Source organism: Pteropus medius, unplaced genomic scaffold, assembly GCF_902729225.1.
Source record: "Pteropus medius unplaced genomic scaffold, Ma_sr-lr_union100, whole genome shotgun sequence".
In the NCBI taxonomy this organism is placed as follows: domain Eukaryota; kingdom Metazoa; phylum Chordata; class Mammalia; order Chiroptera; family Pteropodidae; genus Pteropus; species Pteropus medius.
Window position 1 is genome coordinate 3,279,375 of NW_024344378.1, and position 8,338 is coordinate 3,287,712.

Genomic DNA, 8,338 nt, shown 5'->3' on the forward strand with positions numbered 1-8,338 from the left:
AGCCCCACGGGGATGCTTAAGCAGTTGTTACTCCAACGTCCCGCACTAGAGAAAAGCACGGCACCAGCCCATCGACCTCGACACCTCGCATCGAATGATTCGATGTGAATGGCCCAGCCACCGCGGAAAACGGTACGGCGCTTCCTCAGAAAAATCAAACACAGAATTACCATCGAATCCAGCAATTCCACTTCTGGGCATAGAGCCAAAAGGACTTCAAGCGGGGACTCGGAGAGGTGCTTGTGCATCCATGTTTGCAGCAGCATAATTCACAGCAGCCGAAGGCGGCGACAGCCCAGCATCCATCGGCAGACGCGTGGATGAGGGAAGGGGGTCTCTACACACAGAGGGTTGTTACTCAGCTTGAAAAGGAAAGGAAGCCCTGACACAGACCACGCCCTGGATGAACCCTGAGGACAGCATGCAAAGTGAAGTGGCTCAGTCACAAAGAGACAGCTCCCGTGTGATCCCACCCATGGGAGGTGTCGAAAGCAGTCAGATTCACGGTGACAGACAGTGGCATGGTGACTGCCAGGAGCTGGGAGGGGTGGGAGGCGGGGAGTTAGTGTTTAATGGGGACAGGGTTTCAGTTTCTCCCCCTTCTGGGACGTGTGGCGGTGCCGACTGCACACCAGTGTGAGGATATCTGATGCCCTGAACTGTGTACTTACAAATGATTAAGATGGTACATTATACCACACGCACCAAAAGAAGTTAATTCGTAGTGGCCCAGCTCGTGCCTGGTGCTCGGCCAGACCCGACCTGACTTCCTATCGGCTGTAAGGTCTGAGCGAGTGACTGACCCTCCCTGGGCCTCGGCTTCCCCATCTGTTAGATGAGGATGAAGATGATGATGATGAGGAGGAGGATGATGATAATGGTATTTAATGTATGAAAGCTTTGCAAAGATTAAATGCAATAGTAATGTTTGTCCAATATAAATAAAATTCTGAGTATAATGTCTGGCACATAAATTATAAATAATAATGACTCAACAAAACTATGTTCTTGCTTTTGTTGGCCATGATTATTATTTTCATCAGTATCATTAGCTCAATTCAGTTAGCCCATAGCAACCTATAGACCTGTGCACGGTGGGAGCCCATGCCTTTAACCACCTGCTGGTTCAATCCCAGAGCAGAAGCCTCTGATTCGGGGCTCAGGGTGAGCGCTCCCTAATTTCTGAAGCTGCTGATTCTTATTTCACCCCGAGGATATTTGCAGATGACTGAACAATGTGAATTTGTGTATAAATGCTTGACACCTAAAAATAACAAAATATGTTTCCATTATTGCAAAAAATATCTTTGAATTCACCTTTCTGACTCAATACGCGTTTTTCATGATTTCTGCCTTAATAGAATAGGTATGAAAAGGAAAGTTAGATGCCTCGTTGCTTGAAAATGAGACCTTGAAAGTTTCAAGGAAATGGACATAAACAGAGAGAGTGAGTTCAATGGTGTGCACGTCATCACAAGACTCCTTTCTCTACTTTAATGACAGATTCGACTTGGAGCAATAAAATTATATAAATATGAAGTCAGACGATACATCCGTGTTCTCTGGGATTTTTCATCCTGTAGCAACTCTTAATTTCAAACTATTTGGGGAAACTACTTGGAAAAAAAAAATAAAAAGATGGGCCCCCACGAAAAGGAAACCGTCTGAGACCAAACACGCTGTTACTAACAGTCACATCAGGTAAGTAGGTCGCAGTAGTCCAGGTGAGCAGCAGGACGGCAGCTCTGAAACACGGAAGGTTTTAAAGAAAGAAGGACCAGTTCTAATTCCCACAGTCCAGGGAGGCAGCCGTCCGACCGTTAAATGCTGCGTTACGAGGAGCATTGCAGGGCCTCGCTCTTGAATGCCTGTCACAGGTTTGCACCAGAAACCCACACTCTCAAAAGAAAATCCTGGATCCAACGCACCAGGAATTTTAGATAAAACACCAAACTGGTGACACAGGAGAATTCTGTCTTTTCCACAGAAGAGAGAAAATCTAATACAGTGGAATGAGGGACCTTTCTAGAAATGACAGAGACAAATGAGCGAGTCAGGGGAGTCTCCACGTTCCATGCCGTGAGCAGGAGCCACGAACCTGAGTGTCGACGGGGTCACTGAGATTATAAGAAGGACCCAAGTGTGATAAACAGAGCGATGACCCCGCATAGCCGAAGGAGAAAGGGAACACGGGCCAAGGAACCAAAGTTCTGGTGGCTGTCCCCGTGGCCGGCCCGTGCGTTTTCAAAGCAGACTCAGTAGAGGGGTGCGGGGAGGTGGAACAGGTAGGGAGAACTCAAGAAGCTGGCCCGAGGGCTCCTGTCATCCTGAGCCATCACGGCAGGAGACAGTGGCGGAAGTGAACGTGACAAAGCGGAGGGTGGTGACGGTGAACAGAGCCCTCCCTGGACGTTTACGTGGTCTAAGTTTACCAGAACATCACAGGAGGCTGACCCAAAGGCTGGGGATTCGGAACAGGTTACCTCCGAAATCGGAGATAAAAGTTTATGAGCGAAAAAATAAAATAAAATAAAATAAGACCCACCCAAAACAAAACAAAACTTCGTTTAGACTTAATCGCAGAGTCGGAGTTTCACAGCTGAGGCTTTGAAGGTTTTCGAAGCCCTGCCTGTGCGGCGCCTTGAAGTGTGTGTACATTCAATCAGCAGAAGGAAGGGATAACGACAGCATTCTGTGACAGACACCTGCATCAGACAATGGCCCTGATCGTGGAGGGATTTTAAACAGCTGTGCATAAACTTCAAAAGTAATTTGCAACCAGATTAGTAAGTGTCGCCCTCCTTCCCACTAGACACAGCATTTTTAAAAGAGATCGAGCACCCTTTCCGCGGGAGCCTGCCATTTTATGAGTTACCAGAGGTGAGTTCGAGAGAACACGAAGATGGTGATTCACAGGTCGAGGTGTGGGGAGGGGGAGGAGGCGCCCAGCACCTCATCCACAGGGTGCATGTGGGAAACACCCCCTCGGGGAGAGCCAGGCCAGGGGACCACCGCGGCCTGGAGCTGCCACACTGGGAGCAGGAAGGGCCGTGGCGCGCGCAGGACCTGCCCCTCGCTGCCGGGCGGCGGCAGCAAGTGTCTCTTCCCCCCCAGGGCACCACCCCGTCCTCGTCCGCCTGTGCCATTACTGAATCATCTTTTATTAGCAACGCTGGGCAGGGCAACCCCCGAGGACAAGGCGGCTGGGTGGCACGCTCCTTGCAGAAACAACCAGAACCTTCCGGCCGGGCCGGCCTTTGGTCACTCCTCACTCACGCCCACCGGGGTGCCCAGGCGCTTAGCACACGCAGCCCGTGTCACACCGATAGCCGATAGCCGGGGCCCTTCCAACCCAGTGCAACAAAGACGCGCAACTCCGCTTTCTGCAAAACTGCACAAAGAAACAGTTGTCCCCCGAGGCTACAGGGCTGAGCGCCAGACTTTCTATTTTACTTTCTTAGTGTGTGTGTCGGGGACCCGCGTCACGCTGCCGAGCCCGGGCCCACGAGAAGGCGCTGGGTGCGTTCCGCAGCCCCCTCTGCCTTTCTGTAGCAACGGAGCCCAAGCGAAGCAGCTGACCCCGCGGACAGGTGGCCGACCCTCTCCGGCACCTCTCCTTGCAGACGTTTGCCGGGAATGGGGGACTCTCCCTTTCCCTCCCTCGCTCCCTCCCTTCTCCGACAGCTCAGGTGGGAGCTAAAACGGAGGAGGAGGAGGCAGGAGGCGCCCCCGCCCCGGCCCCTGCCCGGGTGGCTCGGTGGCCGTGGCCGTGACCCCCGGCCAGGGTCCGCGGCATCCGCGCAATCCGCGCGCGCGCGCGCGCGCGCCCCGGGGAAGCAGCGGCCGAAAGTTCGCTGCGCGGGGGTCTCCCCCATTTCGCCGTCGCCCTGCTCCCGCCTTTCTGGAAGGGGCCGCGGCGGGATGGGCGGGCGCACGGAGCCCCCTCCCCGGGCCGGCGCCCCGCGACGCGCGGGGTCCTACCTGCTGGGTGGGCGGCGGGGTCCGAGCGCGCGGCTGAGCGGCGGCGGCGCGGCCACTGGCGGGGCCGGAGCGGCGGGTGCGCCCGCGGGCGGCGCCGGCCCGGGGGCGCTCGTCACCCCGACAGCGGAGCGCCGGGGACGCCCCGCCCCCGCCCGGCGACCCGCAGGCCGGGAGAGGGCACCCCGCGGTGGCCGCGGGGTCACGCGACTCTACAGCCAGCCCAACGGGAGCGCGGCCACGACCCTGCCCCGGGAGCGGTCGAGGTCACTCGGCGAAGGGCGCGTCACCGGTTTCGTCTGTTTTTACCCTGGAAAGGGCTCAGTGCGCGGTGTTCGGTGGCAGTTCCGCGCCCGAGGAGGTTCGGGCAGGTCTGCCTGCGGGGTAACCTTTCCGAGCCCCGCCCGCCTAGGGCTTTGCCTTCCTCTGCCTGCACCTGTCGCTTTGTTTCTAGTGTCCAAACTCGACAGCCCTGGAAGCCGCGGCTCAGCGTCTTTACGGCGCATTTGTCCTTTGGAGACTTCAATGCCTGGCTGGGGATGCTGATGACCATGGTGCTGAGGGCGCCTGGGGCGGTTTTTCCTGTTCGCCAAAGAATCCCTTTTTCCCATTCAGGTTAGGCACTGTGTGTCTGGTCGCCCGTACTCTTACGGGGGGGCTATTTCCTCTCGATGATGACACTACATGACTAAAATGTACTTGGTGAATGCTTTTGTTGCTATAACTAAGACCAGATTAGTCTAGACAGAGATAGCAAAGAACCTCGCCTCAGGTCAGCAGGCTTCTGGTGTTGGAAGGATGGCGATCCGGCAGAGTGGGACCTCAGACTACAGCTAGCTCCTAACTTTTGATTTAAAGACGGGAAACCGAGGCCCAGCAGGGTTTGGAGACCCGATGAGCTTCCGGAGCTGTCTGGCTGGGAAACCAGATTTTGGGGTGACTTTCTGTAGCAGAGCGAACGCACGTGCCTTTTAAGGATGAAAATACATTCCGTGAGAGCTAGTCCCTCGTCCCTGTTGTTGGAATCCTGACGGTGCTGGCTGGACCCTCAGGCCGGGACTATGTAACAGAGATGCTGCCACCTCTCGGAAGATTCTAGCCGGAAGGTGGGAAGGTGGACGGTGCCTGATGTGTGTTGGCTCACCCCACTGTCACCAGAGCCTGGCACATAGTAGGCACTCATCGTATGTTGGTTATTGAAATGTGGCAGAAAGCCCTATCCGTGGCTGACCTGGGACGCCCCCAGGCCCCTGCGAGGCCCCGCTTCTCTCTGCCGGATGCCTGTCTCTTGCCCTTCCTCCTGCCCATCCCGTCAGGAGGAGGTGGCAGACCACCCGTGGCTGCCCAGCCCTTCCAGGAGATGGCAAGGCCACTCGTTCCCCATTGCTGGGGGTTTCACTGACGATTTAAGAAGGAGGCCAAGTACATAGAGGGCTCAAGGGAAATTCACATGTCCTTTTAATTTAGTCAACACGAGTCAGTGGCTTCTGAAAAAAGTTTCAAATAACGATGATTAGGTACCGAGTACCTACATGGTGGTCATCACGATGGGCACTTTTGATGCACTATTTGTGTAAGCCTCATGACAACCTCATGAGGTGGATGTTGTATCATCATCATCATCATCATCATCATCATCACTATCACCAACATCACCATCACCATCACCGTCATCTTCATCATCATCGTCTCTATTTTAGAGGTGGGAGTCATGAGGCTCAGAAGGGTTATGCCGCTTGACCAAGATCCCACAGTTAAGAAAGTACCAGAACCAGGATTCAGACTCAGGCCAGCGCGAAGCAGCCCCTCAAGCGCTGTCGAATTGCACCTCTAGTCTACAGCCATACCCCCCCGTTTTCTGCTTCTTTCTCTTCGGGCAGCTGGTCTCGGAGACCCATGCTACCCTACTATTTTACACCCATCCAGTCCTGTAATTGGAAGCCCATTAATGTGAAGACTATGTCTTTTAGAACAGCGGTCCCCAGCCTCTGTGGCCCCAGGGACCGGTGCTCCTGTGAGAATGTAACGCCTGAGGATCTGAGGCGGAGCTGAGGCGGTGATGCTGGCGCTGGGGAGCGGCTGCAGATACAGATGAAGCTTCGCTCACTGGCCCACCCCTCACCTCCTGCTGCGTGGCCCAGTTTTTTATAGGCCCCGGCCCAGGACCAGTTTGCAGCCCCGAGGCTGGGGACCCACCCTTGTTTTAAAACAACATTCATCACGTGTCTAAAAAGGATTTTTTTTTTTTTGCCTTAACTTACCCCCTCCAAAGAAAAAAAAAATGCAGATCTGTTCTTGATACCCTCCAGGTGTGGGGGAGAGCTCTGGGCACATGGGCGCCGGGCGTCCTGCCTGGACAGCCTTCCCCTTCCCCAGGCCACGAGGCGTTCCGTCTGCCACCGGACTTTGTCTCATGATCTTATCGGCATGGCTGCTGCCCAGAAGTTCTCCACACCTTTGTTTCCTGGAAGAGGAAATGGCATTTCCTGGAGGGGCCTGCGTGTGGGTGGTGAGGCTCCACTCATTACGCGAAACATACCACACTTTCAGGCGCTCACTTCTTTTTCTCCTTTGGTTTGTACCCCCAAAGTTTCCTGGAATCGCGCTGAGCACACGCCGTGGGGCGGCTGCCTCGGTTCACTGCGGCCGTGAAGACACACGATTCCTGCTTTGGACCCAGAGCTACGGACTGAGCACCCCAAGGAGCTGATCTCCGGGTGGGCCCATCTTCCTTCAACCTGGAACTTTCAGAAGGGAGCCCAGGACTTCGCTTGGCTTTTATTTTGGACCTAGTTGATTGTTATGCTGTTGTCTCCCAAGAGACCGCCGCGTGCATTCTTCTGTGGGTTTGGGATGGAAGTTAAAAATGTTCTCGAGATGAGCCTCAGTTTGGAGAAAGATGATATTTGGGGAGAAATAGGAAATGACAAGCAGGTCATTTAAGCGCTGGATTATGTGACAAGGACACTTCTGTCTCTGCAGAAGTTACCTGTCAGAGGAAGTTGGGTCACACTGCTTCATGAGGGCTCGGCCACCTGGCTGCCCACTTTTGACAGGCCCGGCCGAGGCTGCTTCGAAAGCAAGCCACTTGAATCCTCAGAACGGTCCACGTGGGATTAGAACACAGTGACCTACCCTCGTGGAGACTTGGAAAACGTGTGGAGTCCAGTGTGAAATTATTCAGAAATTGTCAGACTCATTCTAGAAGCTATGGGTCCAAGTGGCAGAGGTGCAGACAAGGAACAGGTACAGCTCGGACGAGGGAAAATAATTTTTTTTTCCTCTTCAATCCAACTTAGACTTCCAAGGAGAATCAGAAGTTATAAGCAAAACTGGCCTTCCCTGTGGGCTGAATAAACCTCGAATTCTTTCAATAATAGGCTATCGACTCTTGCAAGCCACGGGGGGCGGGGAAGGAGGATGGTGAAAAGTGAATGCAGACCTCACTCTGAGGTAAAAAAGGAACAATGTTCCTTATGGGATACTGTTGAAAGTTCCGTCGCTGTACATGCTTGGTGATATTAAGCTAATTTAGAAATCTTAGACAGGGTGAGGGAGGTAGATCCTGTGTGTTCACTCAGGAAGAGGCGAGGGCGGGGCCTGACGCCGGCTAACAGCCCTGTGCATTGAGGGCCTGGGTCGGGGCATGGCGTTGAACACTTTATTTCTGTGATCTCATTTGATTCTTGTGCAGATCCTTTGAGATGGGTAATATTCTCTTGATGGTACAAATGTGACAGCTGAGTCCTAGGGGTCAAACAAATGACTTGGCCAGGCTCACAGAGGCGGGGAGTGGTGGGCGTGGTTCGACTTCCAGTCTGCCGACCCCCGAATCCATAACTTTTGCCATCATGCAGCAGAAACAAGATAAGACTTGAAATGACAGCCTGACTCTTGAAACAGGAAAAGAATAGTGTGTGTTTGCGGATGTGCTGTTTAATAAGGTATTCTAAGAAGAATTAACACATGTGCAAATGGCCAATTGGTAAATTATAACGTGTCAAAATGCCCACTTACTAATACAACTATAGGAAATAAAACAGAATGTAATATTTAATGATGCAGAACATTTAGATCATTTTTTCCTGAGCATCAATTATTATTACATTATAAAAGAATGAAACTGAGCATGAAAGTCTTCCTTTTATTATTATTTTAAAAAGGTAGTTATAAAAACGATATTGTTGTCTCATTTTGATGGTGGCCTCTGCAGTCCTAAAGATGCTGATTATTTTTGGAAGTCATCACTTCCAATAAAGAGACACTAATTATAAACATGAGCATATGAATCAGAGAGCGAATAACATTTTCAGTTGTTTTAACATACATACGAGTGAACACTAACTTGGGGTGTGTTTGT

General features: G+C 52.7%; 1 protein-coding gene across 1 annotated transcript in view; it reads right to left on the bottom strand.

The window, feature by feature from the left end:
* Nucleotides 1–4,041, bottom strand: part of PRKCQ (protein kinase C theta) — a 93,824-nt gene extending 89,783 nt beyond the window's left edge. The window contains exon 1 of the mRNA XM_039871024.1: nucleotides 3,982–4,041. The gene's annotated coding sequence lies outside the window, so the exon portion shown is untranslated. The remainder of the gene's footprint in view (nucleotides 1–3,981) is intronic.
* Nucleotides 4,042–8,338: the final 4,297 nt, after the last annotated feature.